This window comes from Nannobrachium achirus (genome assembly GCF_963921795.1).
Source record: "Nannobrachium achirus genome assembly, chromosome: 22".
Taxonomy (NCBI): Eukaryota; Metazoa; Chordata; class Actinopteri; order Myctophiformes; family Myctophidae; genus Nannobrachium; species Nannobrachium achirus.
In genome coordinates this window covers 49,793,997-49,805,408 of record NC_137829.1, presented here as the reverse complement: position 1 = coordinate 49,805,408, position 11,412 = coordinate 49,793,997, and positions in this window count along the sequence as shown.

Sequence of the window (11,412 nt, the reverse complement as noted above, 5' to 3'; positions counted from 1 at the left end):
CGTGAGGAAGCGCCAATCATAAACATCCGGTAATGTGCTATTCAAACTTGTCAGCCAACTTGTCAACAAGTGAAAGCTGGGGAAGGGAAACAAACGCTCATGTTCGCGGGAGAAAACGTGGAAGTCAAGATACTGGGTGCACGTCCAAAGGATATAAAATAACAAATGGAAAGACCACAAAATCGTATATTTTGTTGGTGTGGATGCTTGCTTTGCTTTTTGGAGGAGACTCTGGACCTAAAGCAAAGGTAGGTCTATCCGAATTTATCTTGCTGTAATCAGTGTAATCCACTGATGTGCAGCCAATGGGCCATTAAGCTGTCTGTCTTTTTGTGTAACAACGTGACCGCGTGCCTGCGTGTGTTTGTTTTGATTGTGTTGGTGGTGGTGTTCCAGTGTTCGCGTGTGTTTGCGCTTGCACTTCATTTCGGTGCTTCGGTTGTCGCGTGTATGTTTGATTCGTGGTGTCGGTGCCTGGGTGCGTGGCACAGTGGCAGGCACTGCACATGAAAGAGAGGGAGACAAGGAGTGTGTGTGTGTGTGTGTGTGTGTGTGTGTGTGTGTGTGAGTGTGTGAGAGAGAGAGAGAGAGAGAGAGAGAGAGAAAGAGAGAGAGAGAGAGAGAGAGAGAGAGAGAGAGAGAGAGAGGAGTCACTTTAAAGCAGTGATATGGAAAGGGAGAGAGATGGAGAGATTATTTTATTTTGTATCATACTGTATGTAATGCTTTGGCAATATAAGAATGCTTGTCATGCCAATCACTCATGGTTGATTCTTCTGCTTCACCTTTTTGGCTTGTTGGCTCCTTCTATTGTCTAAAATTAAATAATATAGACGAATGCACAGAACTCTGCCATGTAGTTGTTCATTAGGCTATTCACAGCAGTTATTGTTAGCCTATGATTTCCACTCTGAATTAATCATTGTAGTGTATGGCTGTCAATCTGTGCTAGACAAGACCCGACAATTGTGGGTCTTAGCCGTCGGACTGACCCGCTCACATTGGTCCCTGGGCCCCTGAGCCCAGGGCCCCTTTGATCTGAAAACCCATGGGGAATAAGGTCTAATTTCGCCACTGGGTGGAAACCTTGTATGTCCAAAACCGTTTGTTTTGTATTTATCATTTTAGAAATGATTTAAACTAGTGAAAACAGCCGATCTACAAGCACACAACGCCTCGCGGTGCGAGGCGTTGTGTGCTTGTAGATCTGCTGTTTTCACTACTTTTGTGCAACGGCCTTATATGATGAAGCAGGGCTTTGCTTTGTGAAAAAATGTATACATTTGACACTTGGAGATACGAGGTTTCTGCCCAACAACGATGATATACTTTGTTGGCCGCCCAGCCCCTAAAATGGAACGAAGGCAGACATTTTATTAAATTATTTTTCCTAATGGCCAGCCTGGACCGGCCAGTAATGAACCGGCCGTTCAGGAGTTGTCCCGCTTTTCCCAATGGCCAGCACGTCCCTGGTACACAAGACAAGAGTTTGGGCGAAACAAGGTATGAAATACAAGCGTATAAGGGAATGTGACAACCTCATGGCCACGGCGGGCAGGGTAGAAGGTTTAGGTCAAAACATTTGGAGAAAAAAAAATCAATTTCAGGTTATGTACTCCTCAAGACAGGACAAAGAAAATAAGAGACGGTCAATTCTCGGATGTTATTCGTACGGCCGGCACATGCAGACACACCTGCTGTCAGCGAGGCATAAAAAACCCCAACAGATAAATCCAGAGAAAACATTCTATTTTTAACAGTCAAAATAGTGAAAAATGTATTGTGTATATAATAACTGTACTGTACTGCTGAACCTGAACTGAAGTAGTATTGCACTAGTGTAAGGGGATTTGACCATAGGTGAGAGTGGGAACGAAGATTTCTCGTTCCCACTCTCACCTATGAGTATAAGGTCTCGGGTACAAGCGGCCGAAATGAGTTTTCTCAGAAGGGTGGCTGGTATCTCCCTTAGAGATAGGGTGAGAAGTTCAATCACCCGAGAGAGAATTGGAGTAGAACCGCTGCTCCTTCACTTGGAAAGGAGTCATCTTAGGTGGTTCAGGCATCTAGTACGGATGCCTCCCGAGCGCCTTCCTAGGAAGGTCCTCGATGCACGTCCCACCGGGAGGAGACCCCGTGGCAGACCTAAGACCAGATGGAAGGATTTTATCTCCAAACTGGCCTGGGAACGCCTCGGTATACTCCCTGAGGGAGTGGAGGAAGTTGCTCAGGATAAGGAATTCTGGAAGTCTCAGTTGGAACTGTTACCCCCGCGACCCGATTCCGGATAAGCGGTTGAAGATGGATGGATGGATGGATGGATGGATGTAAGGGGATTTATCTGTGTTATATCTTTTTGTAATAATGGGAATGTTTTGGAGATTATCTCAATGTAAGTGATAAGAGGGGACACATATTTCAGTTTGGGGGATATAGTCGGACTCTTTAGGAGGGGACACCAGTTCTATTGTGTTGTTGACTTGTTGACTGTACTGGAGGGAAAGTTGTACAAAGAGTTGAATGAAATTCCTGTCTCCATGTCTCATTTCTACCACGTCTGAAACTACAAGTTAAGCAAGTATCCTTCAGCATTGCAGTAGCTTTCCTGTTGTTCCATCCCAGATTTGAACCCGGGTCTCCAGCGCAAGTGCGGTTTTCTTTTCTTTTTTTTTCACTGAGCTATTAGATCTCCGTCTGCTTGTGAAAGGTTGTGGCCGAGGTATTGAGTATTTCATTGAGTATTCTTTGTAGATTTGGATAACGAAACATCCATTAACCACTTCAGCCATATGTATAGGCCTATATACTTTGGCTATTTGAAAATAGCAGATCTACAAGCGCACAATGCGTTGCAACAACATTGCACTTTTGTCCCAGCAAAAGTACAATCATTTTAACCACTTCTTCTATTTATATGTTGGCTATTAAAAGACAGCAAGCTCACAGCGCCGCACTGCGATAAAACATGTTCAGATGAGGGCCTGTGGCCGAATAAATGTCATAGGCCTATCAGTTTGGGGGTCCTTGGCTTGAAACAGTTTGACAAACACTAGCCTAGACCAGCAGCTACAGTATGTACAAAAGGTTTGGACATAAAGTGCAAAGTGTGTACCTTATGTACAACGACAACAACAACAACAACAATACAAAATATCTCAATTCAAACTGGCTGAGTTCAAGCTCACCTGATGAGCTGGAATAGTTGAAATATTGAACGAAAGTCGTAAGTCTTGAAGGGCAGTAACCTTGAAGACTCCAAACATTGAGTGGTCAAAAAACATTGAGTGGTCAAAATGTTGTTTGTTTCATTGCTGTTTTTGTTTGGTGTTTGTGCAGCATGCTGTTGTTGTACGGGTCCATCCTTTTTTCAACCCTGAGGTACAGAACCTGCTTGAGAAGGGATTCTACAGCGCGCCTCAGCCTATAGCCTATAGCCTATAGCCTATAGCCTATAGCCTATAGCCTGTAGCCTATAGCCTATAGCCTATAGCCTATAGCCTATAGCCTGTAGCCTATAGCCTATAGCCTATAGCAGGGTTCCCCAATAGGCGGGTTACTGTCTGGCCCCCACCAACCCCAGTAATAATGGTGGTATTAGAGCAGCAACAACACTAGTATATCGTCGTTGTCGGGTAGAAATCTCGTATCTCCAAATGTGTACGTTCTTTCGCAAACCATACAAGGCCGTCGCACAAAAGTAGTGAAAACAGCAGATCTACAAGCACACAACGCCTCGCAGTGCGAGGCGTTGTGTGCTTGTAGATCGGCTGTTTTCACTAGTTTAAATATTTTTTTAAATGATAAATTCAAAACGAACCCCCCGACAACGACGAAAACTGTCGCTGGAGTATAGCGGGAACGCCACCGTCGCCCCCTGCTATGTTGTGGCCCTCGGCTTGGTACCCTAGACATGATTCGGCCCTTGGGGGAAAACTAATTGGGGAACCCTGGCCTATAGCCTATGGCTACAGTCCGGTGTGTCACAGGAGCTCGGACAGCAGTTGCAGAGGATAAAGACACTGGAGCAGCTCGGGTATAAAGCCTTTGATTTATGTAGGTGCTTGTACAAAAAAAGAATGACTGACATTTCGATTACTTCTGCATCTTCCAGTCCTCTGAGTCATGTATGGCAGTGATACTCAAACTGGTCCCTGGAGCCCTGCCTTCTTTTGTAATGTGGCCCACAGGTTCAGCTATATGATAGATAGATAGATAGATAGATAGATAGATAGATAGATAGATAGGTAGATAGGTAGATAGATAGATAGATAGATAGATAGATAGATAGATAGATACCTTTATTATCCCAAGGGGGAAATTCAGTTGTCCAGTTGTAGCACAGCAGTATACAGTTATTTACAAAGTTACAGAGAAGTAGGAAAAGATAGATAAGAGTAAAAAACAAGAGTAAAACACAAGAGCAGTACAGTACCAAAAAAGAGAAGGTGCATCAATAGAGGGGGCGAATAATATATAAGTATATATACATAAAGTGTCTTACAAAAAAGAGACCAAAGCAGTCAATGCTAGTCATCACTGTCATTGTTAAACAAGACAAATACTCAGAAACTACCAACACAACCTAATAGTGCAATGTCAAAAAACAGTGCGAAAAAAACAACAGAAACAGCTCAGAGCAGAAGAAACTAGGCAGCGTGTCACCGCGAGACGCACATGAGCACTCTCCCTGGAAGGTCCTTAGAGGTCAAAGTCAATACAGCAATAGTTCCAACCTAATAGTGCAAAGTCAAAAAAATGAGTATCCCTGATGAGGAGCGTTTCGCTGTTACTACGTGTGATCTGTTCGACACCCAACTCTAACCCTTACCCTAAACCTAACCTCCGTGGGGTGAGTCGCTAAAGCCCCTATCATAGTAGGCACCGCGGTGATCCGCTATCCACCGTGGTGTAGTCTATTTAAGTCATAAAACTACAACATTACGTCATTACTCGCGGTGAAGAGCTATCCACCGCGAACCCCGACACATCTCTCTGTTTTTACTTTCAGACAGATCACCCCGTTCACTGATTGGTTGATCTAGACCAGTCAGTCACAGTGATAGGACTTCACCCTGACTGACTATGATGGCCTCCACTTATTTTCTCACTTTAGGTGGATAGCTTATCACCTAAAATTTGCGGTGATAGGCTCTTCACCGCAGACTCTGATGAGGGCTTAACCCTCCCGACGCTCCTTTGTCGAAATGACGGTCGTTCGAAAGAGCGAGATTTTCCCTCCCTGATGTACGGTACCCGCTTCTTTTCACTTTGGTTTCCGATCACCTTCCGCAGCAGTGATTCTCAACCCGGGTACAGACAACTAGGGCTGCAACTATCCATCATTTTATTCTCAGTGATTATTCTATTGATTACTTTTTTCATCAATCAAATAAACAGAAAGCATGTTTTATTTTCTTTATTTTATTTTTATAGTGAAAATGGTAATCTACAAGCACACATTATAAGCTTATAGTTGCTATATCGGCTATGTTATACTACTAGATTTTCAGGCCTTCGCTCCAGTCCAATATGTTGCACTGATCAGGGCATTGGTCCCTGAGTTATGAACAGTTAAAAATTTAGACACTACTTTAAAAGTTTAAACATGTAACACAATTTAGCAATTGTCACATTTTGTGTGACAATTATTGTCATGGAAGAGCCAAGTTTGGAGGTGGATCGGAGCAACGGTGCGCCTCGCATGTCTGCATGTTACGATTGTGACCTCCACTGTCGGTTGACCCTCTGGCAATTTTAATATGGGATTTTGACTTTTTTCTTCTTTTTTTTAACCTTTACCTATAATGACACGCCCAAAATTGAGATGAATTTTTGGAATTGATTATTATATTAAATTATTGATTTTGAATATGAGTCATTATCAAATATATTAGTTTGATTAGCCATTGCAGCCCCGCGACTTATCATGAAAAATGCAATAGGATACCATGTGATAAATTCCCCCGGTCGGTTGGGTTGGGGAATGCAGGTGTCATAGCAGCAGAGCATGTCATCCGTGGGACAGTGGAGTGACTGGAATTCCCCCGACACACAAAAACTCCAGGAAAAAGAAAATAAATAATTCACTCTCCTCCCGTCAACAACTTCCATTGAGGTGCCTTTGAACGAATCACTTAACCTCAAGGAGGAGTGCTTGTGTGTGTGTGTGTGTGTGTGTGTGTGTGTGTGTGTGTGTGTGTGTGTGTGTGTGTGTGTGTGTGTGTGTGTGTGTGTGTGTGTGTGTGTGTGTGTGTGCGTGTGTGAGTGCGTGTGTATGCGCGTGTGTGGATACGATGGGGGCAAAAAAAAATATTTACGGTATACTTGGCAATGGAAGAAGTAGGCTACTCAATTTTTTTACTCAAGTAAAATTATTAATACCTCAAGGTAGAAATACTCTGTTAGGGCACGGTCGGTCACACAGCACAATTTTTTTTTCCTTCTTCTTAAATTTTTATCCCACTGTTTTTGTTAGCCATTTTTTTCACCGGAGAGCAATGAATTGACCTCATGCTTCCTTCTATGCATGAGGAGCCCAAGCTGCTTATTTTCACCTGACAGTGGGGAGTTTCCCCAGCTGGACGTAGCGCGTGGAAGTATAGAGACCAAGATTACTGCATGTTTTTTGAGAGGGTACCTAGGAGACACAGGGAGAACATGCAAACTCCACAGAGAAATTAGGTTAATGCTCCAGTGCGACCCAGTAGTACTACATTTTGGGTTACAGTGATGTAATGATGAGCTGGTCTATAGGACATTGTGATATAGGCCACTTCTTTCATGTCAACTTGTCAAGGACCCCCAAATTGATAAATATTTGACCGTGGACCCCCATCTGAAAGGTTTACGTGCCAGGGACCCCCCAGAAGAGAAGACTTTTGTCAAAAATAGCAGATCTGCTATTTTTCAATATCTAATGTATACATCAGGGAAGGAATTTCACGGAGGCCATTAAGGCCATGGCCGCCGTTGCCCCTCAGTTTGGCCTTGTGCCCCTCCAAAAAATGGCATGACCTGAGACCACAGTGGCTTTAATGCCCCAGGTGACTGTACCGCTGTCTTGTCAATATTTAGACAGTAGACAACGGTGTGTCTTTCTTGTCATGTAGACACCAGTGTCTTTGTTGAGATTCCGAAATCTTAACTCCCCTGAGTCCCCATCTTTAAACCAATCCAGTGACTTTGATTGGTGCAGGGCTGACCATGGATCAGATTGTAAATACCATCATTTGTCTATTTCGTGCCCGGGTAGCTCAGTCGGTAGAGCTCTCGCCTTTGTACCGCAAGGACATGGGTTCGATTTCGGGCACCGCCAACTCAGCGTATGAGTAGCACGGCTTGGCAAGTCATGCGGCAAGTACTGGGAGCTGATGTGGCGCTCCACCTCAGCAGTCCATCTCCCAGGGGTCTAGCGCATTGTAACGGGGACAGACTCCCGCGTGTTACCGGCTGATACCGACAATAAGCCTCTCCCGACCTACTTGACTGCAGATTAGGTTATAATCGCTAACCCTTAAATTCAACTAATTCTTTCAATGGACTAAAATATTGGTTTATTTGATGGCCTTCCTGCCCTGACATTTTGGCCTTTGTGCCCTCAAACAATGGACAACATCAAAGGCCAAGTGGCCACGCCCCTAAAATGACGAAATTCCAGGCCTGGTATACATAAAATAAAAAAAGTGGAAAATTAAAATGATTGTGATGCTACAATTAACTATTTTTGCTGGGGACCACCTGGAACCCCCCTAAGGACTCCAGGGGATTCCTCTGACCCCTCTCTGAGAACTACTGGTCTAAAGGTCATGATCACCTTCCGCAGCAGTGATTCTCAACCCGGGTACAGACAACTAGAGCCATTTTTTTCACCGGAGAGCAATGAATTGACCTCATGCTTCCTTCTATGCATGAGGAGCCCAAGCTGCTTATTTTCACCTGACAGTGGGGAGTTTCCCCAGCTGGACGTAGCGCGTGGAAGTATAGAGACCAAGATTACTGCATGTTTTTTGAGAGGGTACCTAGGAGACACAGGGAGAACATGCAAACTCCACAGAGAAATTAGGTTAATGCTCCAGTGCGACCCAGTAGTACTACATTTTGGGTTACAGTGATGTAATGATGAGCTGGTCTATAGGACATTGTGATATAGGCCACTTCTTTCATGTCAACTTGTCAAGGACCCCCAAATTGATAAATATTTGACCGTGGACCCCCATCTGAAAGGTTTACGTGCCAGGGACCCCCCAGAAGAGAAGACTTTTGTCAAAAATAGCAGATCTGCTATTTTTCAATATCTAATGTATACATCAGGGAAGGAATTTCACGGAGGCCATTAAGGCCATGGCCGCCGTTGCCCCTCAGTTTGGCCTTGTGCCCCTCCAAAAAATGGCATGACCTGAGACCACAGTGGCTTTAATGCCCCAGGTGACTGTACCGCTGTCTTGTCAATATTTAGACAGTAGACAACGGTGTGTCTTTCTTGTCATGTAGACACCAGTGTCTTTGTTGAGATTCCGAAATCTTAACTCCCCTGAGTCCCCATCTTTAAACCAATCCAGTGACTTTGATTGGTGCAGGGCTGACCATGGATCAGATTGTAAATACCATCATTTGTCTATTTCGTGCCCGGGTAGCTCAGTCGGTAGAGCTCTCGCCTTTGTACCGCAAGGACATGGGTTCGATTTCGGGCACCGCCAACTCAGCGTATGAGTAGCACGGCTTGGCAAGTCATGCGGCAAGTACTGGGAGCTGATGTGGCGCTCCACCTCAGCAGTCCATCTCCCAGGGGTCTAGCGCATTGTAACGGGGACAGACTCCCGCGTGTTACCGGCTGATACCGACAATAAGCCTCTCCCGACCTACTTGACTGCAGATTAGGTTATAATCGCTAACCCTTAAATTCAACTAATTCTTTCAATGGACTAAAATATTGGTTTATTTGATGGCCTTCCTGCCCTGACATTTTGGCCTTTGTGCCCTCAAACAATGGACAACATCAAAGGCCAAGTGGCCACGCCCCTAAAATGACGAAATTCCAGGCCTGGTATACATAAAATAAAAAAAGTGGAAAATTAAAATGATTGTGATGCTACAATTAACTATTTTTGCTGGGGACCACCTGGAACCCCCCTAAGGACTCCAGGGGATTCCTCTGACCCCTCTCTGAGAACTACTGGTCTAAAGGTCATGTAAGCAACACAGCTGCAGCGAATCAACGTAAGGGGAGACAAGGGGAGACATGGCAGGTGAAAACATGTAAAAAAAAAAAAGATTTTTTACTATTTTGCTTCCTAAACATGCCTTCTTTCAAACTAATGCAAAATTAACTTTCAATACACATATAGATGTTAATTTCATACGTGAAGGTGCCGAGTTATTAGGGAGCTTTCGTTTTTTATTGAAGGTAGTTACAGGAGCAAATATATAAGCCCTGATATAAAATGCCATGACCCTCCCTCTCAGTTTGGGGGAAAATCAATGACCCTCCCCAGGCTTTAAACAAAAAATGATTGACCCTCCCCTAAAAACATGACATTTACCACAGTAAATTCTAAAACTTTAACTTGTGCGGTTTGGAATTTCTGGAGACGATTAATCATCATACAAAATAACTGCGATTGACGAATAGGCTATTGTCTATTTCCCCACCTTCATTATAGGCTATATGTATACCACTATGATAGTATGAGCTTTGATAATCCACATACTGTACTCCTTAATGAAGAAAATTATCAATTTAATTGCTTTTTGAACACCAAGAAAGATTTAAATGTTAGAGAGTAGAGGATAGGCTTTCCGCGCAAATTAATTATCCGCCCATTATCCAACCGCATTAATTATATTATCCAATTTATATATCCGCATCCATCCTCATCCGCAACTAACATAAAGTCAAATTATTATTGTTTTCTGGTATTCTCAGAAATGCATTCATTGATTTAGCCTACAGAATCTCTATTCGTCTTTTTTCAGCTGCGCTGACGCAGTCAGACAGACAGACAGGCAGGCAGGCAGGCAGGCACGTAGACACATTGACATCAAAGGGGCTTGAGCCCCTGCCAGATCAGTCTGTAAAAAGTGCCCATGAATGCATTTTTTTACTATGGTAAAAAATGCAAATGTCCCCGGGCCCTTTCCATACCATAACTGAAGGCTGCATTCAAGAGAATTGTCCACCAAAAGTCCCTTTTAGAAATATCAGCCCCTGGCCCCCCTGCCTCTCTAAAATGTCTCTGCACGTCCCTGCAGACAGGCACGCACTTCACCGAGAGAGAGATAGAGAGAGAGCATGCGAGAGTGAGACAAGAGCGACACACACAGAGAGAGGAATAAACAAACACACACACAGCTTTCTAGTGGGAAGTTTAACTTACCTACAGCAGGCTGCTGTAGGTAAGTTAAACTTCAGCAGCCTATACTTTGCAATTTGCGTGAGGTGGTGAAGGATATATGAAAGAGATTCAACTTTAGAGGTAAGTTTAGCGCAACAAGGCATGTTGTGATGCTGATGCCTTTAAGTGGTCGCAGCTGTATCGTTGGAGCACTGGTGCCTCGTTATGAAAAATTTACAAATTACACGAAATAACACACTCACACACACACAAGCATTCAGAGATTTCACTTTTTTACTGTTAGATATATTGTGTCATAATTTATTTCCTACATTATTTAATCTGCGGTTATCCGAAATTAATTATTAATTATATTTGATTGATCCAAATCCGCCCTCACCGCGGCTATTAAGGGCAGGGGCTCAAGCCCTTTGATAGATAGATAGATACCTTTATTATCCCAAGGGGGAAATTAAGTTACCCAGAAGGCACACCTTTGATGTCTATGTGTGCACAATTGTAGTGTGAATGGGTCTCTCGCAGGTCTCTCAGCTCTCGCACAGTGGGACACACAACACAACCCAATAATCTTCAAGACTGAGGATCGTGCAGTGTAAATGCTCATACGATCTGATTAAATAATCATGAAATCTGGTAGAGGCCAGAGAGTGCTCCACTCATTCAAGCACTGCACTGACCACTGAAGTTCCGCACTTCTGTGAAGCTTCAGATAGATCGGCTCTTCGGCTGTACCATTGAAGACAAAGCAGAGGGGGGTATCATTGACTATTATATTTTACTACAGCGTTCCTTAATTAAATAATAGTATTATTGAGAGGAACGCTGTAGTAAAATACATACAACCTATAAAAAACAGGAATATTTTTAATTCAAAATCGCATGACCCTCCCTGACACTAATATTAAAATAGCATCACCCTCCCTGACACTAAAATCAAAATAGCATCACCCTCCCCTAAAATTCTCCTAGTGGGCCCCTCCCAAAATTAACGAAACGTCCCTAACAGCATTTGTTTTCATACATATTTTATAAAATATAGATATATATGAGTCACCAGAAC